At 43.9% G+C, this 26870-nt stretch overlaps 1 long non-coding RNA gene across 1 annotated transcript in view; it reads left to right on the top strand.

The window, feature by feature from the left end:
* LOC115080209 overlaps positions 1–13923 on the top strand; it is a 56995-nt gene extending 43072 nt beyond the window's left edge. The window contains exons 2-3 of the long non-coding RNA XR_003853536.1: positions 11758–11889; positions 13442–13923. This is a non-coding gene — a long non-coding RNA (uncharacterized LOC115080209). The remainder of the gene's footprint in view (positions 1–11757; positions 11890–13441) is intronic.
* The last annotated feature ends 12947 nt before the right edge of the window (positions 13924–26870 follow it).

The raw sequence follows: 26870 nt of genomic DNA, 5'->3' as shown, positions 1-26870 counted from the left end.
GGTAGTGTACATATCTTCAAGCAGTTGGCATCTTATCAAATGCCGCTTTTCAGCAAATGAAGGTTTGTCTATTTAAATGATCTGTAAAATCATTTTCTGATTAAAGCCATCCCTCCCAATTCAGCCTTGGCAAACCATGGTGCCCTCACTTGAGAATCTCTAATGTCCTGGTGGGTGCCCACCTGAGTACCAGTGATCATCTGATGGTATGAAAAGGAACTAGAAGGATGGGAGAAGATGACTGAAGTTGAACAACAGTGGGCAATAGGGATGTGAATCGTTTTTTAACAATTAAAATTATCGTCCGATAATTTTAATATCGTCTTAAATCGTTATAGAACACGATACAATAGAAATTCTAACGATTTATCGTTAAAAATCGTTAAATCGTGTTAGTGCGCACTAACGGGAGTTAGTGCGCACTAACTCCGAGTTAGTGCGCACTAACTGAAAATGATACAAATTGACACTTTCCAGGTCAGTAAAGGTCAGTTAGGAATGAATATGTGTTCCTATTGGCTGGCTGCCCTCTTATCTATTGATGTTAACCAGGTTCCCACTGAGGTGATGGTTGGGGGGATGGGAAATGGAAATGGAAACTCAGGAACACTAACAGAAAATGATACAAATTATTGACACTATCCAGGTCAGTAAAGGTCAGTTAGGAATGAATATGTATCCTATTGGCTGGCTGCCCTCTTATCTATTGATGTTACCAAGCTTCCAACTGAGGTGATGGTTGGGGGATGGGAAATGAAAACTGTTGGTAGTTGACAAAAAAAGTAATGTGATCAGTCAATATGACTAGAACCTGTGCCCTATTCCTGATACCAGGGGTGTTGTGATCTTCCTGCACTCAGTGCCCTATCCCTGATACCAGTCTGAGACAGCTCCCTCCCTGCATTACTAGTGAGAGGCTGGCTTCACAGACAGGGGGGAGCTGCCTGACCCTCACTCCTGACTTCCCCCATGTCCCAGCTAGTGAATGGTGTGTGGGTGAGGGGGGGGGGGGAGGATGGTGAAGTCTGAGACAGCTCCCTCCCTGCATTACTAGTGAGAGGCTGGCTTCACAGACAGGGGGGAGCTGCCTGACCCTCACTCCTGACTTCCCCCATGTCCCAGCTAGTGAATGGTGTGTGGGTGAGGGGAGGGGGGAGGATGGTGAAGTCTGAGACAGCTTCCTCCCTGCATTACTAGTGAGAGGCTGGCTTCACAGACAGGGGGGAGCTGCCTGACCCTCACTCCTGACTTCCCCCATGTCCCAGCTAGTGAATGGTGTGTGGGTGAGGGGGGGGGGGGGAGAATGGTGAAGTCTGAGACAGCTCCCTCCCTGCATTACAAGTGAGAGGCTGGCTTCACAGACAGGGGGGAGCTGCCTGACCCTCACTCCTGACTTCCCCCATGTCCCAGCTAGTGAATGGTGTGTGGGTGAAGGGGGGGGGGGGAGGATGGTGAAATCTGAGACAGCTCCCTCCCTGCATTACTAGTGAGAGGCGAGCTGCCTGACCCTCACTCCTGACTTCCCCCATGTCCCAGCTAGTGAATGGTGTGTGGGTGAGGGGGGGGGGGGGAGGATGGATGAAGTCTGAGACAGCTCCCTCCCTGCATTACTAGTGAGAGGCTGGCTTCACAGACAGGGGGGAGCTGCCTGACCCTCACTCCTGACTTCCCCCCATGTCCCAGCTAGTGAATGGTGCTGTGGGTGAGGGGGGGGGGGGGGGAGGATGGTGAAGTCTGAGACAGCTCCCTCCCTGCATTACTAGTGAGAGGCTGGCTTCACAGACAGGGGGGAGCTGCCTGACCCTCACTCCTGACTTCCCCCATGTCCCAGCTAGTGAATGGGTGTGTGGTGAGGGGGGGGGGGAGGATGGTGAAGTCTGAGACAGCTCCCTTCCCTGCATTACTAGTGAGAGGCTGGCCTTCACAGACAGGGGGGAGCTACCTGACCCTCACTCCTGACTTCCCCCATGTCCCAGCTAGTGAATGGTGTGTGCGTGAGGGGGGGGGGGGAGGATGGTGAAGTCTGAGACAGCTCCCTCCCTGCATTACAAGTTAGAGGCTGGCTTCACAGACAGGGGGGAGCTGCCTGACCCTCACTCCTGACTTCCCCCATGTCCCAGCTAGTGAATGGTGTGTGGGTGAGGGGGGGGGGGGGGGAGGATGGTGAAGTCTGAGACAGCTCCCTCCTGCATACTAGTGAGAGGCTGGCTTCACAGACAGGGGGGAGCTGCCTGACCCTCACTCCTGACTTCCCCCATGTCACCAGCTAGTGAATGGTGTGTGGGTGAGGAGGGGGGGGGAGGATGGTGAAGTCTGAGACAGCTCCCTCCCTGCATTACTAGTGAGAGGCTGGCTTCACAGACAGAGGGGAGCTGCCTGACCCTCACTCCTCCGGGGTATTGTGATCTTCCTGCACACAGTGCCCTATCCCTGATACCAGGGGTGTTGTGATCTTCCTGCATGCAGTGCCCTATCCCTATTAATACTAGGAGTGTTGTGATCTTCCTGCACGCAGTGCCCTATCCCTAATACCAGGGGTGTTGTGATCTTCCTGCACACAGTGCCCTATTCCTGATACCAGGAGTGTTGTGATCTTCCTGCATGCAGTGCCCTATCCCTGATACCGGGATGTGTGCAAGAAGATCCCAACACCCCCGGTATCAGGAATAGGGCACTGTGTGCAGGAAGATCACAACACCTCTGGTGCCAGGGTTAGGGCACTGTGTGCAGGAAGATCACAACACTCCTGGTATTAATAGGGATAGGGCACTGTGTGCAGGAAGATTACAACACCCCTGGTGCCAGGGTTAGGGCACTGTGTGCAGGAAGATCACAACACTCCTGGTATTAATAGGGATAGGGCACTGTGTGCAGGAAGATCACAACACTCCTGGTATTAATAGGGATAGGGCACTGTGTGCAGGAAGATCACAACACCCCTGGTGCCAGGGTTAGGGCACTGTGTGCAGGAAGATCACAACACTCCTGGTATTAATAGGGATAGGGCACTGTGTGCAGGAAGATCACAATACCCCTGGTATCAGGGTTTAGGGCACAAGTTCTAGTCACATTGACTGATCACATTACTTGTTTTGTCAAGCTACCAACTGTTTCCATTTCCCATCCCCCATATACCTGTCAGTGGGAAGCTTGGTAACATGAATAAATAAGAGGGCAGCCAATAGGAATACATATTCATTCCTAAACTGACCTTAACTGACCTGAAAAGTGTCAAATTGTATCATTTTCAGTTAGTGCGCACTAACTCCCAGTTAGTGCGCACTAACTCGAGTTAGTGCGCACTAATCGGAAAAAAAAAACGATTTTTAACGATTTTTTAACTAAAAAATCGTGCCCTAACACGATTTTCTTGCCCTGCCACACGATTTCTATCGTTAAGACGATATGGAAAACGATTCACATCTCTAGTGGGCAAAGTTGCAAGAAGCTATAAAATCACTTTGATTTATGTATAAAAATTGTGATTCATCAAGAAATATATTGGAATTGGAATTGGAAAGAAAGAAAACCAAATGAAAGGAATAAAAATGTAATGTAGTTCTCCAAAGATATAACTGAAAAAATAAAGACTAAAAAATAAACATTCAAAAATAAAAAGAATCTCAAAGAGCGGAATATAGGAAAGAATTTCTGGAGAAGCTGAAAGAGATGAGGAAGTAAATCAGAATTACAAAATCTCAACTGGAAGAGAAGAAAAGAAAACCAACAAGAAAAATGAAGAGTGAGAAAATATTTTCAGATATAAACAGAGTAAGGAGAAAAGCCAGAGGTGGTATTATAAGATTGAAAGGTGCTATGGAACAATGGAGCAATGGGGTGGACATAGATGAAGAGATTAGGGATGTGAATCATTTTTGACGATTTAAAAAAATCATCCGATATTTTTTAAATCGTCAAAAATGGTACAGTGCGCGATACAATAGAAATTTTCATGATTTATCGTCTGAAAAATCGTTACTCCCATTAGTGTCCACTAACGGGAGTTATTTGGGGGGGAGGGCAGGAAAACCGGCACACCAAAACAACCCCTAACCCACCCCGACCCTATAAAACTAATCCCTTACCTTCCCCCCACCCCCCCGAACACCCCAAACTTTTTACGAGTACCTGGTGGTCCAGTGGGGGCGTGGGGACCGATCTCCTGCTCTCGGGCCATCGGCGCCATTTTGGCTGCCACTCAAAAAATCTTTAAAGATGGTGCCAGCCATCCAGTGCTCCTACCATGTGACAGGGGCCTGCCAATGGCACGGATACCCTGTCACATGGTAAGGGCAAAGGGCCATCGGCGCCATCTTTATGAGTGGCAGCCAACAGCCTGAGAATGGGAGATCGCTCCCGGGACCACCACGAGACCACCAGGTAATTTTAAAATGTTTTAGGGGGATCGGGAGGGTGGGAGAAGCTAAGGAGTCATCTTTAAAGGGTCGGGTGGATTTTTTTTTAATTGGGCCATTGGCGCCATTTTTGAGTGGCAGTCAAAATGGCGCCGATGGCCCGAGAGCGGGAGATCAGTCCCCACGCCCCCACTGGACCACCAGGTACTCGTAAAACGTTTTGATGGGGGTTCTGGGGGGTGGGGGAAGGTAAGGGGTCCATTTTAAAGGGGTTGGTTCCTCACTTAAAAAAAATTAACGATGTGAATCGGAACCAATTCGATTCACATCTCCAGCGATCAGATTTTTTTCTCCCTCCAGTCGAACCCGATCTTTAAGACGATCGGGCACACGATTCACATCTCTAGAAGATATAGCAAAAATTTTAAACAAATACTTCAGCTCTGTGTTCACTAAAGAGGACCTAGGAGAAGGACTGTTGCTAGTTGGTTTGAGAAATGATGGGAGTGGAGTAGACATCACCTCATTTACAGAAGAGAGGAACTAACAAAATTGAAAGTGAACAAGGTCATGAGGCCAGATGAATTACATCCCAGGTTACTAATGGAGCTCAGAGATGTCTTGGTGGGTGCACTGAGGGACCTGTTCAATAATTCCTTGGAAATGGGATTGGTGCCACATGATTTCTTTAATGGTGTTATGGTCACATTTCACAAAAGTTGTAGCAGGAAGGATGCTGGAAACTATAAGACAGCTAGCCTTATATCAGTGGTGGGAAACTTAATAGAGAATCTGTAGAAAGAAAGGATAATCAACTATCTACAATCCAGTGGACTTCTAATTCCAAGGTATAATGGTTTTACCAAAGAATAATCCTGTCAAATGAATCTGACAGATTTTTTTTTTGATTGAGTGACTAGAGAATTAGATCATGAACAAATACTTGATGTGATTTACCTGGATTTCAGCAAAGATTTTGATACAATCCCACATAGGAGGCTCATGAAAAAAAATGAAAAGTCTAGGATTGGGTGCCAAGGTGACAGAATGGATTAAAAATTGGTTGACAGACAGATGACAATGAACATTAGTAAATAGAAATTACTCTGAGAAGGGAAGAGTCATAAGTGAAGTGCCTCAAGGATCAGTTGTGGGGCTTATTCTGTTCAATATCTTAGTGAGTGATATTGTGGAAGTATTTGAAGAAAAAGTATGCCGTTTGGCATATAACATTAAGATATGCAACAGAGTAGACACACCTGAAGGAGTAAACACAATGAGAGGTGATACAAGAAAACTCAAACAGCTGGCGAGGGTTTGTCAGCTGGGATTCCATGCAATGAAATGCAGTCATGCATTTGGGGTGCAAAAATCCAAAGGAACTGTATATGATAGGGGTGAAAAGCAAGGACATGGAAATAGGTTTTGGGGTGATGTATCTGAAGATTGGAAGGCAGGAAAGGAATGTTATAAGGCAGTGGATAAGGTCAGAGGGATGCTGTACCTCATAGAAAGAAACATAACCAGCAGGAAAAAGGATGTGATATTGCCCTTGTGCAGGTCTTTGATGAGTCCTCACCTGGAGTAATGTGTTCACTTATGAGACTGTATCCCAAAAATGATATAGACAGAATGGAAGCGGTCAAGAGAAAAGCTATCAAAATTATGTGAGGTCTGCATATAAGCTATATGAGATGAGACTAAAGGACCTGAATATACCCTGGAATAGAGGAGACACAGGGGAAATATGATATAGGCATTTAAATACCTGAAAAGAATTAATGATGCACAGGAATCAAACCTATCCAGTGGAAAGAAAGGTTTAGAACTTGGAGACTAAGATACGCGAGCAACCCCAAAAACCTACCATGCCTCCCCCTGCGCGCGCCGAGCCTATCTTGCATAGGCTCGGTGGTGAGTGCAAGCCCTGGGACGCGCGTAAGTCCCGGGGCTTGAAAAAATGGGTGTTCCGGGGGTGGGGCTGTGGGCAGGCCAGGGGATGGAGAGCCGGCGCGCGCAAGTTATACCTGCCCGGAGGCAGGCGTAACTTCTTCAATAAAGGTCAAGGGGGTTAGTTAGGGCTGGGGGGCGGGTTAGATAGAGGAAGGGAGGGGAAGGTGTGGGGGGGCGGAAGGAAAGTTCCCTCCGAGGCCTCTCCGATTTCGGAGCGGCCTCGGAGGGAACGGAGGCAGGCTGCTCGGCTCGGTGCACACAGGGGGCTGCACAATTGTGCATGTTATAAAATCAGGCATAGATTTGTTCATGCAGGGTTGCGCGAACAAATCTACGCCTGCGAGCATGTTATAAAATCTGGCCCAATGTGAAGCTCCAAGCAGGTCGACTCAGGAACAATATCAGGAAATAGTTCTCACTGGATGCATGGAATATCCTCTGGAAGTGATAATATAGGCAAGAATAGAAATGGAATTAAAAAAGCATACAATAAAAATAGAGGATCTCTTGTGGCTAAAAGATGGAAATGAAGAAAAGGGGTAACCTATGTTAACTGAAGTAACCTGCATGGATCGGCATTTACTACCCAAAACAATTATTACCTGTAACCGAAGGCATAAGTGTAACTTGCATAGAGTGACAGTTACTACTTGAAACAGAGTGCATGGGAATAATCTGCATGGAGTGGCAGTTACTACCCTTAAAAAAACTGCTGGGCAGTATGGATAGACCACTTGAGTATTTTTCTGATAACATTTGTTATGTTATTATGGCTGCAGAGAAGATAGAGAGGAGGGAGGCTGGAGTAGGGAAGAGAGGAGGGTATGTAGGTATAAGGAGAAAGGCTAAAAGGAAGGGATGGGGCAGAGAGGAGGATGTTGGGATCAGGAAGAGAGAGGTCAAAAGGAGACTGGGGAAGGAGAGAGTAGAGTAGAGGGGTCTGAAGAGAAATGAGGGAGCTGGGAGAAAATTGAAGAAGAGAGGATGTAGAGAGAGATGGATCTGGGGACTGAAGAGCAAATAAGGGAATGGAGAGGGAGAGAGAATGGAGGAGTGTTGAAGGGGAAAGGAAATAGCTGGGAGCAGGAAGTAATAAAGAATGAAGGCTGGGACAGGGGAAAGAGGAGGGACTGAGTGAGAAGGAAATAGGAGGCAGCTTAGGGAACAAAAGAGGGGAATTGGAAAAGAAGGTAAGGTAGGATAGGGTAAGGGAGAGGGCTTAGAGCAAGAAGAGAAACTAGTGATTGGGGAGAGAGTGAGAGCTAGATCCCATGGGTAGGTGAGAGAGTAGATGGCAGATGGAGAGAGGTAGGGGACAAAGTAGAGGAGGTCAGTAGGAATACTGGTGCTGGAGAGTAGATCAGTGAGGATACTGGTGCTGGGCAGGTGTTAGGGAAATTGGGAGAGGAAAAAGAGCACAAGAGGGAACATGGAAGCCAAGGCCACATTATTGTTTTTGTGAAGGATGGGTATTATGTTGGGGCTACCAAATATTTTTCATTTTTCTTGTGATAGGTAGAGGTTAGATGGTTTACTTCCCCCAATCAAAAAGGAATTTGCATGCCTCTGGTGCTTGCAGATATGCAAGCTGAACTGAGATACTGAAAAACTGCCCCCTCAGTGTCCTCTTGTCTGCCTACAAATATACTCTAAACACTAAGACATTTAAGTCCTCAGACCTAAATATACTTATTTATCCTTGCTTGAGGCTAGCATTACCTCCAGAACAGAGTACTCATGCAACATTAGCCAGTTCTGAAAGAAGCAGTTTTAACATGTTTAAACTTGAGGGAAAATGTAAAAGCTAGTTTGCAACACTCGCAAATAGCACGACATTCTTGAAAACTCTCTTATAGTTAAATACACCTCATTTACACATGTACCTGGTCTATGAATTGCTGGGGTTATTGGGTTATTAAAAAGTTCATGTATCAGTATATGCCATTTCTAATTTAACTGATTCACAATTAATCAAGCCCAGTGATCAGTTTTCACTTATATAATGACAATGCAAGTTGCAGTTATAATTTTAATAGTTGCATTTAGAATTTTAAGAAATACATTTTATTATTATTTTTATATCATGAGGAATGAACATTCTTTATTATTATGACACCCCCCTCCCCCACCCCCCAAGGAAGAAAGTGTAATGAGCATGCTACCATTTAAGTGAACTGCAGCAGAGAAAAAAAGAGGGCAATGCAACTAATGTAACATGAGCCACCAGCTCAAGAAACCTAGAATCAGATGGAAAAGATTACCAGATTTCTTACTGTGAAGGTGTTTAAATGACCATTGAACAGATAAGTCAGAGACTCGGGTGGGAGATTTGCATGTCACAGCCTCCTGGACTACTGTTTCTAACTTGCAGTGAAATACCACTTTAAATCAAAGGATAGCAAAATCCTAAATTACAGAACTATGACTGGAAAAGTCCTACATTGGAGAATTCTTAATGAGAGAGGTATTTGTGAGAAAAATGTACTGAAAACAAGTCCTAGGAAGGAATCAGACTCTTACTCTGACTAAAAAGGGGAGTCAGACCCTTGGGTACCCAGTTCTTAGACAACACAAAAGAGGAAGGCCAGGAAGGATGGAAGGATATGCACCCATTCTCTTTCCTTCATCATGCCTGAGTCTTGGCCTTTTGGCTGAAAAAAGGTGATCCATTTAGGCTGGGTAACAGTGAATGTATGGCCATGAACTTACCAGAGCTAAAATCACTGAAAGCTGAGTCTGTGGAGGACCTGAATCACTGAACACTAAATATGTCATGAGCCAAGTGGAGCTGAAAACCCAAGCCAGAGAGAACCCTCCTACCAAGGGAGAAGAACCAAAGGACAGCAGCAGATCTAGAGGTGGAATGCTCTCTCAGGAGGAAGGGGACCCCAGTGGCAGATCAGGAGGTAACCCTGGCTCCACCTTGGGAAAAGGGACCCCAGAAGCAAATTGAGTGGTTACCTCAATTGGAGGGTGTCGACTCCAGTGGCAAGTCCAGAGGCACAGTTAGGTTTCCCAGGAGAGCATGGACCCCAGCAGCATTCCATGAGGCAGATTCAGGTCCCCAGCAGGGCGTTGAACCCAATGTTGGCATGGACCTTGAGCGTAAGTAGCACCCAGGAGATGGCAGCGATTTAGATTAGAGATGAGCTTCGTTTTTTTCTACCGTGTTGTTTTTTGAGTCGGAAGCTTCAGGGTAAAGTTCATTTTTCCCTGGTTAGTTTTTTGGAAAAACAACAAAAAACTAAGTGGGGAAAAACGAAACGGGCCCAAAAAACGATGCGGGAAAACATAGCTCAAAAAAACCCACCCCAAGCATTAAAATTTACTACAATACATTAAATACAACCCCCCCCCCCCCCATACACACACACACACACACACACACCATCCCGATCCCTCTCCAAGACTTACTAACATCCCTGGTGGTCCAGCGGGGTCCTATGAGCGATTTCTCCCTCCATGCTGTCGGGCCTGCCTCGCATCAAAATGGTGCCAATAGCCTTTGACCTACTATGTCACAGGGGCTACCGGTGCCATTGGTCAGCCCCTGTCACACGGTAGGAGCAATGGATGGCTGGCGCCATCTTGTGTTCCTATCATGTGACAGGGGCTGACCAATGGCACCGGTAGCCCCTGTGACATAGTGAGGGCAAAGGCTATCAGTGCCATTTTGATTACTGGCAGCCGATGGCAAGATCGCTCCCGGACCCCCGCTGGACCACCAGGGACTTTTGGCAAGTCTTGTGGGGGTCAGGAGGGCACCGGCCATCCATTTCTCCTACCATGTGAAAGGGTCTGACCAATGGCACCGGTAGCCCATGTGACATAGTAGGTCAAAGGCTATTGGCACCATTTTGATGCGAGGAAGGCCTGACATCACGGAGGGAGAAATTGCTCATGGGACCCCGCTGGACCACCAGGGATGTTAGTAAGTCTTGGGGAGGAATCGAGATGGTGGGGGGGGGGGTTGTATTATAGTACATTTTAATGCTTGGGGTGGTTTTTTATTTAAAAAAATTAAATGAGCCCCTCCCCCCATACAAAGCTGAAAAACAAATTTTCCACGAAGTTTGGGGAAAATGCGTTTCGGGGTTCGGGGCCCCTGACCCACGATGAATTAGGCAATTTCAAAAAAATTGCCTAATTAGTGGAAAATTGGGCATCAAAATGGCAGATGAAATTTAATGTGGACAAGTGCAAGGTGATGCATATAGGGAAAAATAACCCATGCTATAGTTACACAATGTTAGGTTCCATATTAGGTGCTACTACCCAATAAAGAGATCTAGCATCATAGTGGATAACACATTGAAATCGTCAGTTCAGTGTGCTGCGGCAGTCAAAAAAGCAAACAGAATGTTGGGAATTATTAGAAAGGGAATGGTGAATAAAACGGAAAATGTCATAATGCCTCTGTATCGCTCCATGGTGAGACCGCACCTTGAATATTGTGTACAATTTTGGTCGCCGCATCTCAAAAAAGATATAATTGCGATGGAGAAGGTACAAAGAAGGGCTACCAAAATGATAAAGGGGATGGAACAGCTCCCCTATGAGGAAAGACTAAGAGGTTAGGACTTTTCAGCTTGGAGAAGAGACGGCTGAGGGGGGATATGATAGAGGTGTTTAAAATCATGAGAGGTCTAGAACGGGTAGTTCTGAATTTTTGTTTTTACTCTTTCGGATAATAGAAAGACTAGGGGGCACTCCATGAAGTTAGCATGTGGCACATTTAAAACTAATCGGAGAAAGTTCTTTTTCACTCAACGCACAATTAAACTCTGGAATTTGTTGCCAGAGGATGTGGTTAATGCAGTTAGTATAGCTATGTTTAAAAAAAGGATTGGATAAGTTCTTGGATGAGAAGTCCATTACCTGTTATTAATTAAGTTGACATATAATAACCACCGCTATCATTAGCAATTTAACATGGAATAGACTTAGTTTTTGGGTACTTGCCAGGTTCTTATGGCCTGGATGTGCCACTGTTGGAAACAGGATGCTGGGCTTGATGGACCCTTGGTCTGACCCAGTATGGCATATTCGTATGTTCTTATGTTCTTCTTATGTTCTTATCTCTAGTTTAGATACAATAGATCCCCCAGGCCAACACTGCCCACCAGCCAAGTTTCATCTTTTCATATGGGTGAGACTTTGAAAAAAAGGAAGAGTATAATAACACTTGAATAAGTAGAAACTCAAGAAGTACCTTCTTTTATATATGGTGATAAACTGTGAAGGCCAAAAACACCAAATTGCCAAATAAGAAATGTTCTTGCTACCTTGTAGAAATGTATATAGTTGTGTGGCCTGAGACTATTAACAACAAGTAGATACGTGTGCTGTTTGACATCCTATTAGTGATATACATATTCATGTAGAAATGTATATATTTGTATAAACTGCCAGCCTTGTTCACAGTCTCATTTGTTTTCCTGGGTTGAAGGGAGGGAAATCCCACCCACTAATACCTTCTTCCCTGGGTGGAGGCACCAGGCACCAAGAAAGTGAGGCGTGACAGAGTCTGTCCTGGGGGGCTCCCAGCATATCAGTCCCAGACCCAGGAACACCCCATTAGGTAAGCAGTCAAGTGGGCATTACATTATAAGAATGTATGAACTTAAAACAAAATGGAGTCATTTATTTAATCAATTAAAGATGAATTTTCAAAAAGCTGCACACAGAAAAAAGTCATTTACACGTATAGCCCTTCCTCGCACAACTCACATTTTTAAAATGGTCCACATATGCTTATATATTCACATAAATAGTAACTTGGCATTTGGTGGCCTGACTTCTCCAGGTGCATAGACTAAGGAACAGGCCAGAAGTTGGGAAGGAATGTACCAAGGACAGACTTGGACCTACTGGGTAACACTGGGAATCCTTGGCTCATACAGGGTAGTAACTGTTACAGTCCAGGTCATACAGGAGGGTTGCAGTAAGTGTATTTGGGATAGACAGAGCCATACTGGTTGGTAACTGGGGAACACAGGTGGGTAGAGGAACAGATTGGAGGAAATAGGGCATAAAGGGCTATATAGGGAATTGAGAGTTTGTGTTACTGGAACATTACTGGAGGGTATCCTTTTGATATGACTCTAATGGCCCTATGGGTACTCAGATCTATAAATCTGAGGAGGGAGAGAGAGTAGAGGAGGAGGAGGAGGTACCCCTTACATAAAAGTCTACAGGTCTGGCACACAATTTTTTGATTTTGTCCAAGGAGCAAGTCATGTCAGGTTCAGGATCAACAAGGAAACCATACTGTATCTATACCAGCAGTTAGAGAAGGACCTGCAAGAAAGCACCCAAAGGGGCCATGCGTTGTCAATACACGGCAAACTCACTACCGCTATGGAATCTTTTACCACTAGCACCTCCTAGACACCTCTAGAAATCATGTATGGTATCAGCTAGTGTGCCACCTCTATGTGTATAAATCAGATCCCAGCTGCCTTGCTCAGGAAAATACACCACTATATCCTTCTCTCAGAGCAGACACCACCAGAAACAAATCATGACTGATTTCTATCAAATATCATGCATCCCCTCAGTCTTGGGGGCTATCGATTGCACTCTCATCCCAATAAGGGTACCAGTGGCAGTCAAAGCCACCTACCACAACCACAAGGACTTCCACTCCTTCAATATTCAGGTGGTATGTGACACCAAGGACATCATCTTGGGTATCATGCTCAGGTTTCCAGGATCCACTCACAATGCCTACAGCCTCCCATAGTCTGGAATTCATGACCACTTCCAAGAAGGACACATCACTTAGGATTAGCTTTTAGGTACCAATGCACCCATCACTACTACCATATACCAATAACATAGTGAGGGGGGACAATGGGGGTCATAGCCTCTGGGTGCCAAACTATAGGGAGCCCTGAGGCCTCTTTTAGTAATTTTTTTTACCCACATATTAGTAGAAGGAAAGAAGAGAGTGATATTTGAAAAGTCTGCTATTTTTGTAACCTTAAGCATTTCTACAAAGAGGGTGGTGCTGTCAGGAAGGGGAGTGCAGAGAAGGTAACACAAATGTATTATCCCCAGGTGCCAGAGACCCTTGCTACATTACTGCCATACACTAAATAACTTCTTCTTTGTGTCCCTCTCATATGTAGGTGGACTGACAGCTTTGGGCAGTCATGACTCTGCTTTTTTTTCCTACAAATGATAAAGGATATCTGCTCAAAACCTGGCTCATGATCCCACGGGTTAACCCACAGTCTGCTGCAGAGGGGTTCTATAACAGGGCCCACTGCTAGACTAAGTCAGTCATTGAGAAAACCATTGGCTTATTCAAAATGTGTTTCCATTGCTTGGACAGATCTGGGAGATGCCTTTGCTACAACAGGCCCTAAGGTTTGTGAGATCTTTCTAGTCAGCTGAATGCTTCATAACCTGGCAAAATGTAGATGCCTATCTCCTCCAGAAGTATTGGAAAAAAGGTCCAGATAAATAGAAGGATGAGGATGAAGAACAAGAGATACGTCATGTGCAATTGTTAGAGATACATCTCCAGAGTCAAAGGAAGGCTATAGAGAAAAGGAACACTCTGATTCAAAGAAACGTTTGCAGGTGATTGCAAATTTATTTACATAATGTGTCTGGGTGATTAATACTATAATAAATTGTCACTGTTTTTATGGCTGTCCTCTTTTTTGGGCAGGGGGAAGCTCTATAGCCTTATGAACACTGATTATGTTGCTTCTTCAAAGTGGTATGTGGTTACAGCTGAATGCTGCCCTCTGATGGCTCCAGACCTGGTAGGTGTGAGATCTCTGAGCAGCTGGAGAAGCCTGCTAATGGTAGCTGTGGTGATGCTGCAGGCTGTATGACTGGAGGTAGTTGTGGTAGTCCCATTAGAGGAGGTAATGTATTGATGGGTGCAGGTGGAAGAACTGCTACTGATGCAGATTAAGCTGCAGCCTCAGGAGGGGCCAACCACCCTGGTGGAATAGCAAATGCTTGTGGTGGCTGTATCCAGTGGGCCATTAAATGGTAGGGAGCTGGTGGTGATTCTGGCTGCTAGTGGAGCATTCTGTGCAGCATCTGCCACCACACTACAGTCAATATCATCACAAATGCCCCATATCTCCTCACTTAACAGTTCGTGGAGGCCTTGCATCTACACCGTCATGACTTCCCAAAGGCCCTGCAACTCTATATGGAGTCCTGCTTCCTTCACTATAATTCTATTGTTAATATCCATTATGCTCCTTTCCACAAAGGTGACCTGCATCTCCTCTTCCTGAGGCAAAATTACCTCTTCCTCAGAAGAGCTAGACTCCTACTGGTCACCAACTAGCTGCCTCAGATCAGGTATGCTCAAAAGAGTAACTACAGATTGAGCCTCCTCCTCCTTTTCCTCCAGACTCATGGTATGTTGTTGCTCCTCTGCAGCTATATCCTCCACCTCTGTTTCCTTCTTGGGGCTTTAAGGCAGCACCCATATTTGGTGCCTAGCCCTTTGGAGGCCACTAAATCCAAGGTAATCTGACTCTTTGCCAAACTGTTCCCCTGCAAAAATGAAATTTGTACAGACTATTAAGTCTCATGCTATGTGGGTATATCTATTCACAGTCAGTAGGCGTTCCTTTCTGCCTAACAGTTCTCTGATCTCAATTACACCTCCTCCTGCTACACTACTAACTGTAGAGAAAACATTCCCATAGCACAGATATATATACTGGAAACACTTTTTAAACACCAGCATGCAAAGCATGAGAGAGGTCTTGCAAAATGCTTTGGCTCTTCAAAAGGGTTTTCAAACCACTTGTCTGGTCCACTCTTGAATGCTCAACTATCAGATTTGGTGTCTTCCATGAGTAGCAGCATTGGGACAATATTTTAACAGAGGAGGATCAGAGGAGAATATAGGAGAAACTTTATAGATAACTTCTGAGAAGTTGATAATGGTAATGAGAGAAAGAGGGGCTAACAATCATAACAGTAGTGCACAGGGAGGTACAATAGGTAGAGCATTCCATCAGGGAAAAGCCACTAGAGTCAGAGTCTGCTAACCTACAAGTTGCCCTAGATAGTAAGAAGAGTGAACTTGACATTGAAGAAAGGAAAGCAGATAACTACCATCTAGAATGAGTTTGGATGGAGGGTCTCAGTCCCAGCATCATTACATCCTTGGGCAGAATGAGGAGGAGACCCTACTGAGATAGAGTAATTTCTGGCTATTGGGGCCCAGGTCCCCTTGGTTTAGGGTGAAAGAGCTGACATGTCACTGCTGGGTCCCCCTGTGGTGGAGGGGGTGAGGGAGGATCATCCTGCTCCTCCCCAGTGGTGGCATCAGCTGGGGCTGTATCAGGGGCTGGGACCTCATTCCCATCTTCTTCCTCCTTGTCTGCTGCCTCCTCCTTTTGCACATCTTCCTCTGCCTCTTCCTCCTCTTCCTCTTCAAACAGCAATGAGGAGTTGTTACCCGTGAAGAGAACAATTGTTTCATGTCATGTGTTCATGTGGTTCAGGGTGTGATGTGCATGTTCATTAAGGCAATTAGAGGACACTTCATTTCTGGGACATGTGTAGGCAAAGAGAAGTACTCCTGGCTATGGGATACCCATGTCATATAGCTGGTGGCAAGGCCATAGAATGATCCCTTAACACAGAGCTTTCCAAACTTTTCATGTTGGTGACACACTTTTTAGACAAACATAATTTCGGGACACAGTAATTCAGTTTACTAGCAAACCAGAGGTTAAAGGTTAAACGAACTAAATGTATTTTGACAATTTATGTATGTTTCCTTAAATATATACATAATAAAATGTTTCACGACACAACCTATCTTGTGAAAACCTCTCATTTATATTAAAAATATATAATATTCCAAGCTTAATGTTATTGTTCTAATTTATGAATAACAATAATAAAACAAAGTTATTGTGTTATTCAATTTACCTCTTTAATGAGATATATGAGCTTGATGGGATGAACACAGATTTGAATATTTGGTGTTAATAAGAAAGTCCAAAGGGTCTTCTGCGTAATTTTAAAAAGCTGGCCAGTTTCACACTATATAATTATTTGATAGCCTCATTCAACTAATTCTATATGGCTATGAGAGTGAAGACTGGAATTTATAGGAAGGGACAGAATGTCAATATAAATCCTGCACCTCCAGTTCTGTAACTCTGTGCATCCACTGAAATTCCCCCAAACAATGGAGCTTGGATGTTTCCCTTACAGCTCATCATACTAAAAGATATTTTCAAATTCTGGTGTCACCTCACAGTAACAGCAGCACAAACACCTTCCACTGCCAGGCACATTGTGAACTAACACAAAACCTCGCAAAAAAGACACTCAAAATCTATACTGCAATCCCATCGTAACATAACAGTAATAACACCAAGGACTCAAACAACAATAACCCTACCTGTGAAAAAGCAAGGGTAAATATTACACTGGGTCCTAGAATACCAATACACCACCTACTGAGGAAACAAAACAAACCCGATTGCTATAGATCCCTATGCTAGTAGAATCTCTCATCATGGTCACACACACAGAGCAGAGACAGACCCTCACCAAATACAGAATAAAGGAGCACAAATTTGACAAAAACTGACATGGAAACCCCAAGAAGCCAGACTCTGTGTATTAACAATGGAAAAACAGAACCACCATTCCTCATAAAACAAATAAAATCAAGAAACATAAAGCATCAGTTATAATAGTAAAACCATACTAATAAACAATATTTTAAAACTACTGATAAATAGAATTTCTATTAATTAAAATCATATACATTTTTTACAATTTCCCAAATACCAATAAAATATTTAAAAACGGCACATATATCAAATAACACCCAATAATTAAAACTAATAAGGATTTTAAAAAGCCCCTGCTGTCCATACGTGGGAGCTCTTGATTTCCAGTCACCCTGATATTGTCAAGGATTAGGAGGTTATCCTCTCTCTCTCACACATACTCACATGTCCATTCTCTCTCACACATACACTGTCACATACATACATACATATTCATGCTCTTATACCCACCATAACTTCTCGCTCTCGCAGACACTGACACACTCTCAGGCTCTAAGACACTCTCTCCCCCTCCACACACGCCAACCACACAAACTCTTACTCCCCTGGATTTTCTCATACACACTCATGCTCTCACTCTCTCTGGCTCCCTCACATATACACACAAACACACACACCCAGGCAAGTTCCCAGTCATTCTCACACACTGAAACTGAACCCCAGGCAGGCTCCCATTCATTTTCACACCACTCCCTCACAATCCCCCAGGCATGCACACATTCATTCTCACACAAACAGACCCCCAGGCAGGCACCAATTCATTCTCACACACACACACGCATACACCACACACAGGCAGGCACCTATTCTCACACATACAAACCCCAGGAAGACACCCATACATTCTCATACACAGACACACCCTCAGGCAGGCACCCATGCATTCACACCTACACCCCCAGGCAGACTCCCATTCATTCACATGCTCACTAAAGGCAGACCCCCTCTCTTTCTTTTGCCAGCAACCTCAAGAGCCTCTCTCATTCCTCTGCTTCCACTGTCACTGATGCCGCATGGGTATTTGGGAGGCGCTGATTGCTGCTATTGGCACTGAAGCCCATTCTGTTGCCTTCTCTGTGTAGGCCCCGTGGGTTTCCACTTCCTCCATGTTGATCTCGTACATTGTGAGATCCGCATAGAGAAAATGCTACTTTTGCACATTACCAAAAATTACATGTGCCAATCAGTAAAAAGTATTTTTTTTTTTTACCTTTGCTGTCTGATCTTAGTTTTTTTATCAGTTGGTCACAGGCTTTTTTGTTCCACCTTTCCTTTCTTATTTTTTTTGCCAATTCCTTTCATATTGTCATTTTTTTCTATTTCTTTTCTCTCCATCTATCTTCTTCCCTCAAACATACAGTCAGGTTCTCATTCTCACATGCTTTCTCTCTCACACACCCACACACACACACACAGGCTCTCTCTCATACAATCATTCATACACGTCTCTCTCTTGCACATGCTGTCTGATTTGCTCAAGCACAGACTCTCACTGTCACATGCTCTCTCTCATACAATCATTCATACACACAGGCTCTCACTGGTACATGCTGTCTCTCTCACACACACACAGGCTCTCACATGCTGTCTCTACAAACATTCAGGTCCTCACTCCCACACACAGTCTCTCAACTCATCTCATACATGCACACAATCTCTCATCTCATACATGCACACAATCTCTCAACTCATCTCATAAACGCACTCTACGGGCCCTCAGCCTCTCTCTTACCTCTGGGCTCCTCTTCACGGGTCACTGCAGGATGGGCTCTGCAGCGGCCCTGATCTTCGCGGGCCGATCCGCAGCAGCGGCATCCCTCTTCTTCGCGGGCCGATCCGCGGCAGCGGCGTCCCTCTTCTTCGCGGGCCGATCCGCGGTAGCGGCGTCCCTCTTCTTCGCAGGCTGATCCGCGGTGGGGACCCTGCTACCGTGCCTCCTCCTCTCAGCCCGCTGCCCTTCTTCTGCACGTGGCTGATGCTCCACCTCCTTCCTGCCCGTGCGGCTCCGGCAACATTTTTCTTCCGGGGCCGCGTGGGCAGGAAGGAGGAGTAGCACCTGCGTGACCTTTTTCTTCGAGCCGTGGTGAAGTACCGTATTTTTCGCTCCATAAGACGCACCTGACCATAAGATGCACGTGACCATAAGACGCACCTAGGATTCAGAGGGGGAAAATTAAAAAAAAAAAAAAAATTGTGCTAAATCTGCTCTGCGTCTGGGCGTCTTATGGAGCAAATTAGGGGAGTGTATAGCTTTTTTTTTTCTCCCCATTTTGTTTTTGGGTCTGGGGAGGGCCATTTCAGTCCACTCCCCAGATCAGAAAACTTTTCTTTCTCTGGGAACCCCTCCCCCCAAAAAAAAACCCCCATCCCAACCCTTTAAATTAACAACCCCCCACCCTCCTGACCCCCCCAAGACCTGCCGACTTAATTTACTGCAACCCCCCACCCTCCTGACCCCCCAAGACCTGCCGACTTAATTTACTACAACCCCCCCACCCTCCTGACTCCCCCAAGACCTGCCGACTTAATTTACTACAACCCCCCCACCCTCCTGACCCCCCCAAGACCTGCCGACTTAATTTACTGCAACCCCCCACCCTCCTGACCCCCCCAAGACCTGCCGACTTAATTTACTGCAAACCCCCCCCCCCCCGACCTGCCAAACGTCCCTGGTGGTCCAGCGGGGGTCCAGGAGCTGTCCGGGAACGATCTCCTGGGTGTGGGCCGTCGGCTGCCAGTAATCAAAATGGCGCCGACGGCCCTTTGCCCTCACTATGTCACTGGGACCGACCGCTGCTATTGGTCGGTCTCAGTGACATAGTGAGGGCAAAGGGCTGTCGGCGCCATTTTGTTTACTGGCAGCCGACGGCCGAAGCCCAGGAGATCGTTCCCGGACCCCCGCTGGACCACCAGGGACGTTTGGCAGGTCTTGGGGGGTCAGGAGGGTGGGGGGTTGCAGTAAATTGTCGGCAGGTCTTGCGGGGGGTCAGGAGAGGGGTTTGCAGTAAATTAAGTCGGCAGGTCTTGGGGGAGTCAGCAGGGGGGGGTTTGTTAGATTTTTGTTTGGTTTTTTTTTATATTCGCTCCATAAGACGCACATACATTTCCCCCCCACTTTTGGGGGAAAAAAGTGCGTCTTATGGAGCGAAAAATATGGTAAGTTCCACCACGGCTCACCGATCTTCATGCTGTGTGTCTCCGGCACACAGCCCAGCCCTGCGAAACTTCACTGCTCAGCCGCCAGTGGGATGAGGTCCACCGGCGGCTGCATTGGTTCCCACTTGCCGGTGTGTCACGTGCACCGGGCTTGCGCAACACACCGGCACACCTCAGGCGACACAGTAAAGTGTCGCGACACACACTTTGGAAAGCTCTGCCTTAACATATAGAAGATGTATTTCAGCGGTATTTAATTTGATTGTGTCTCACTTGTGATATGGAGACAGAGTTAGACTCATTTCTCAGGCTTTGAAATGTTAGATTGTATTCTATAGAGCAAGACATCAAGGGCCATAAAACAGTAAATACTTGTATATAATAGGGAGTATATATATTCAGTGGATATAAATCTTGGTGTGGATAGGAACACCCTGAAGAGTTTCCAGCTAGGCTTGAATGTGCCTTCCAAGTAACACTTCATGACAGTGTTGTCCAGAGAAATGCCTAGATCAAGGTTCCTAAACCAGTCCTTGGGCCTCCCCCTTCCCAGACAGTTTTGTTTTCAGGATATCCCTAATGAGTATGCATGAGAAATACTTGCATACATAGGAGATAGTGCAATGTAAATACATCAGAAAACTCATTAAGAGATATCCAGAAAACCATACTGGTTGGAGGGGACCCAAGAGTCAATTTGAGCACCCCTTGCTTAGATGTTCTGAAAAGACTCAAACCCTTGCTCCACTTCCAGGACTTCAGAACGGTCCTCCAGTCAACGCTTTTCTCTAAAACCGACTACTGTAACGCCTTACTTCTGGGGCTCCCTATCTCCGCCACCAAACCACTACAGATGCTCCAGAACGCAGCAGCCAGAATTTTAACCAACACCAGCCGTCATGCACATATCACCCCCATACTCCGAAACCTTCACTGGCTCCCAATAAAATACAGAATCCTGCACAAAGCAATCACCATAATCCATAAAACCATCCACAATCAACTCCCACTAGACCTTCATATCCCTCTCAAACTCTACTCATCCGCAAGACCCATCAGAGAAGCATATAAAGGTACCCTACAAGTCCCACCAACTAAATCCACCCGCCTAACTTCAACCAAAGAACGTGCATTCTCCACCGCAGGCCCCGTCATTTGGAACAATCTGCCGATAGACCTTAGACTGGAACCCTGCCTTCTTACCTTCCGAAGAAAACTTAAGACCTGGCTATTCCTACAAGCCCAACTGACGAGATGCTCTCACCAGGCCCAGTACTCTTCATATGTATTTAATTTATAGGTTTGGTTTTTTTTCGCTGTCTTTTACTTCCTGGCTACTCTAGCCCCCCAAGTTTAATCTCCTTGTTATATGTAACTTTGCTTTGCTTTGACCTACTTGTTATTTGATTACCTAATTATATAATTATTATTTGGTTATTTATTATTTACTTAAACCCCTATTTCCATGTAAACCGGTTTGATATGAATCCTTTTCATGAAGATCGGTATAGAAAAATGTTAAATAAATAAATAAATAAATAAATAAATAAAATAAAATAAAATGTAAGTATGTATGAATGAGGGTTTGTTTAAGCTGAAGGCAGAGATAGGGCCATACAGAGAAGTAGGGCAATAGTGTAGGCGGTGATGGAAACAGGACATAGACAGACCTTGTGAAAATCTCCTTGATGTGAATAGTACAAAATTACATCCAGACCCATCTTGCTTATCTCAGAACCAGTCCAGCTACCCCCTCTTCTTCCACTACAGTTCCTGGACAATCTTATTCAGGTCCTCAATCTATACAGAGAAATATGATTACAAAGTTGAGTGTGCACTTTAGCTGTCCCTGTGACCTCCATTTTGATATGTGGTAATATTTATTTATTTATTTATCAATTATTATTATTATTATTATTTTTTATATATATACTGACATTCAATCTGAAATATCACATCAGTTTACATTCAGGTGCTGTAGGTATTTCCCTGTCCCCAGAGGGCTTATAATCTAAGTGTTTGTACCTGAGGCAATGGAGGGTAATGTGACTTGCCCAAGGTCACAAGGAGCAACAGCATGAGTAGCATGGCTACTTGCACTCCCTTAATGTAAGTAGAAGTGGTGTGCTGCCACCTTTCCCAAAAGTAGATAACATCATGAAGCATCCATGAAGTGCTATGGTATCCTGTTCATGAGGAAGCAAACTGTGCAGTCCAGCATTGGGAATATCCTTCCCATAGAGCACACAGCTTTGGGAAGTAATAAGAACCATGCAATGGGACCAAATTTCTCCCTTCTAAATGGAGGCCATAGGTTTCCTCACCACCGAATATATATATGTCCCAAAGAAAGCTGTAGATTGTAATCACACCTTTACTAAACTTGTGACTATTGGTTTAAGTTATTCCTTGTTATCCTAGCATATTATTTCAGTTACATTATATTACATTGGCAACACATGAACATGAATCATGCTACTAATGGAATGTGAATCTGTTACTGTACCCAGACATGACCAAACAAAGTGGAGAGAACAACATTTCCAAATAATGGATGATACGTTCAAAAACATAGAGATGGTATTAAGTTAAGGTCCCAGCGGATTTTGTTCTTGGAGATGAAAGGATGGATATTTCACTACTATCATTTATCATAAAGACACCAACAAGAACACTGTATTAGACTTCAAGTGTCATCACACACAGGCACTATATGAAAATATTCCTACCAGCCGATTTTTACATTTCTGCCTTATCTGTTAGAGCTGTAATGATATGATATGGCACAGAAGTTTTTAATGTGAGATTACCCTGTTGTACTATAAAGATCGGTTTTAAGCGGGCCCTATTTTCACATTGTAAATGCTTTTTTTTACAACCTACAATTGATAATGTAGAACGCCTCACTTGCATAATACCCTTTTTGCATTGGGTTGGTCCACTATGTTCAATTATTAAGAAATACTCGGGCACCTCTATTCACCCAATATTCACTATAATACCGCATTTTGCTTTTCAGGGAGTACATAACTTGAGAGAATCACTTATTTTTTCTTATTTTTCCTTATTTTGTTCTGATACACCATTGGATGGCCACAACCCATGTGGCTGCTGCTCTGCATTCCCCTCTTGCTTTCATTGACTATATTCCAACATCTGACTAGTCTTAAATGTTATCATCTGAAATTTTCCACGGATTGTAATTCAATCGGTGTGTTATATGTCATTTTCTGCCCATGTTCCTTCTTATATGTTGGGAAAACATCATGGGCCATTAAGACCCACATTTCAGAACATTGCAGCTGTATCCAATGCCTACATATGGAGGCTCCACTGGTATCCCACTGGGTGGAATTTAAACATGACATCTACGACCTCTGGAATTTCATGATTGACAAGGTTCCTCTCCAAACTAGGGGGCCGATGCAATTCAGTGAGCTCAGCCGAGCACACTATTAACCCGCAGTCGGACGCGAGTAGAATAGGTGCTAATCAATCCCCTAATGCAATAAGGGGATTAGCGCATATTCAACGCGCGTCCAACGCGGAGTGAATCTAATAGTGCTCATCACATGCAAATGCATGTGAATGAGGCTATTAGGCATTCACTCCAGATGCAAACCCCCCCCAAAAAAAACCTGTGCGTCTCAGTCGCACATTTAACTGTCATCTATTAATACCAGCCTGGAGCAGGTGTTAATAGCTAAGCACATCAAAAACAAGTACAGAAAAGTAGAAAAAACTGATTTTCTGTACTGCCTCCTACTTAATATCATTGTGATATTAAGTAGGATGAAAAAATTAAAGAAAACAAAAACAGTAAAAAAAAACCTAGACAGGTTTAGGAAACGGCGCTCGACTGACAAACGTTCGCTTCCTGAACCCTCGGCGTCAGTTTTCCTTACCAGCGGACAGCCATCACAGCTTTCTATGCAAATGTATTGCATCAGCCACTAGAGATGGCAATTTTGGCAACTATTTATTACAGAGAGAGCAACAGTGGATTTTTACTTTAAACACCCTGATCCCCACTGGAGTCAACCAGGGCCACTTTTTTTCTGATTCTTTTTATTCTCTGACTTTTTCTTGTATCTGTTCTTTCTTCTGCACTACCCTCTTAGTTTTGTTTTGGTTGTTTTGATAGTACCTTATGATTGGCTGTTATGTCTGTGTACATGATTGGTAGATGTGGTTCATATGAACATTTGGCACCATTTTTGCAGTGTATAATTCTTCCTTATATCAGAAGTGTTCAGCCTGCCGCATCATTCTATTTTTGCTGAAGCACTGCTAAACTGGAACCTTGATTTTTATGGCTGAGAAGAATGTATCTATCTGTTTCTTTGATTATTGATTTATATATCCTTGTTTTAGGTCCTTTGGTAGACTCTGATTTATGATTTACACTGCATGAAACTCCATTTTCTTTGTTTTTATTTTAGCTATTTGTCCCTCACAAAGCAGCACTATGTGTGAAATAAGTATGTGTCAGGAGACATACCTATGTGAATTTGCCTACTTTAAAATCTTATGATCAGAATGATACATGTGATGAAATAAAATTCTGTTGTTTCAACTGGACTTACCTTTGGATGCATTTTCGTAAGCATATTTTCCCATTAGGGACCTTAACTTTATACCATCTCTCCTTTTTTTAACTTATCACTGTATCTAGACATACCTATTGACTCTTGCCTTATTCATAAGCCACAATGGCCTTCACTAGTGACCCCTCATGCACATCCTGACCTAATCTCATTCCCCACTACCCACACCCTGAGAGACCTCCCTAATGACACCCCTTGCACATCTGACCTCACCTCAGCCCCACTACCCATATTCTACTTACCCACATGGTGTGAAGCTCTCTGATTAAAGATGCTTCTAACCAGATTCCAGGCCTGCTTGTTTTCCCATAGGTTGCAGCAAATCCTGGGGATGGGGAAGAGGTCCTCTTTTTGCTACACCTCCAGGGTGCGCCAGGTGAATGATGTCCCTGGCAGTGAAGTTGGGTTGTCTAGCAGGTGATGGTATCACTCCAATAACACGCCCCTGAAGAATTAGAAGTTGTTCATAATGTAAGCATGCACGTGGACAGTATATGCAAATTTAAGAGTAAACTGCAAACCACAGGCAAATGTTTGCAACATTAAATTTAAAAGTATGCATGTTTTAGATTGTGCATGTGCATTTGAGTGCATGCTATAATGTACATGCGCAGGAATGGCCTAGCCCATTTGTGCATGCAAATGAGGTCATGCACAATTGTTTTAATGTTATCCTCTTATGTTCATAGGCCACATTGTAAAAAGTTCCATATACAAAGTTATAAACTGAAAATAATAAACAAAAAATGCTTGAGGTAGTTAATCATAATTAATATTTTTGCAACTAGTGAAAAAATATTTGGCTAAGGAATTAGCACATTTTGGCAAGAAGATTCTAAAGGAATTGGAGGTAATGCAATCTTAACTGTTACACATGATCCATGGTTGCATTACTTAGGAATGATGAATATTTGCTTTGTTTTTTCAAATGCTATTAGAAAAAGCTATCTCTGTTTGTGGTAGATAAGATCTGTTGTTCCGTATAAATCAAAACCTAGCTGATCTGCTATCAGATATCTTTTATCTCTGATGATAACAACTTGCTGTCACCCTTGAAAATAATTGAGAAACTGGGCAGCAGGAGAAAGACAGAACTGGCCTTCTGCTCTAAATGCAAGTATAGAGAAATGAACCAAGTCAAAAGCTTCTCAACGTCATTGCTTAAAACCCGAGTGTTGGGAAAAATCATTAGTATTCCAAGTATAAGCAGTTGTGTCAATTAATAGAATAAATGTTTCCATTTTTAATATTTCTAAACAGAGTGTGAAAATGCTAAATTGAGCCTTGGGGAACAAAATTTATTATGAGCATGAGAAATGTTTGAATTCTGATACTGCTTTCAAATGACAGTGTAATATGTTATGGATCATTTGATTTTTGCATGAAAATGCAGTTCAACACCCTAAAAGGCATATGCTGCTAGCGGCATGTGTTGCAGCCTTTTCTTTATAGCAGCTGGCAACTAGCAAATGCCAGTCAAAACACAAAAATGTCAAGCAGCAACTCTACCAATATATTTATCAGTTGAACAATTGCACACAAATGAACCATGGTGAGTTGCTTTATTAATTCAAAAACAAAGTAAAAGGCATACATTTACTTTCCATAATTTCACTGAATCCAAATATTTATTTCAATAGTAATGCTTTAATAAGCTTTGATACTATACATTTCCTTCCAGCTGTAATCCTCGGACAAACAAAATATTTAACCCCTCTTGCTTAGGCTTCAGAAAAACTTTCAATATCAGTTCTTAAACAACAATGATGATAAATTGTTATTAGTGATAGTAATTTGAGGCTGTCATGGCAGAAGCAGGCTTACATTATAATGCAATTACTGAGACTTGGTGTTATGGAAAACCAGGAATGAGATGTGACCAATCCAGGCTAAAATCTCCAGTTTAAATAAAAGGGTGAGAGGAGTAGTTTATTTTTATATAAGTTTCCCGGTAATATATTAGACACTAAAATAAAGGGAGAGCTGGAAGAAGTTGAATTAGTATGGGTTTTTGTGGATTAATCTGAGAGAAAGAAGGGGAAAAGTGTATGCATACATAAAAGGCATCATCAGGATGGCATGCAAAGAAGAGGTCCTGCTCGTAGGTGATCTCATTTTGCTGGATGTGGATGGGAGCCTATCTGTGTCAATATCAGTTAGAAATGGAAAAGTCCTGGATGCCTTACAAAATTTATTCCTCAGGCAACTAGAGAAAA

The sequence above is a fragment of the Rhinatrema bivittatum genome, chromosome 1 (genome assembly GCF_901001135.1).
Source record: "Rhinatrema bivittatum chromosome 1, aRhiBiv1.1, whole genome shotgun sequence".
NCBI lineage: Eukaryota > Metazoa > Chordata > Amphibia > Gymnophiona > Rhinatrematidae > Rhinatrema > Rhinatrema bivittatum.
The sequence above is the reverse complement of the archived record's forward strand: the minus strand, read 5'-3'. Positions and strand labels throughout refer to the sequence as shown.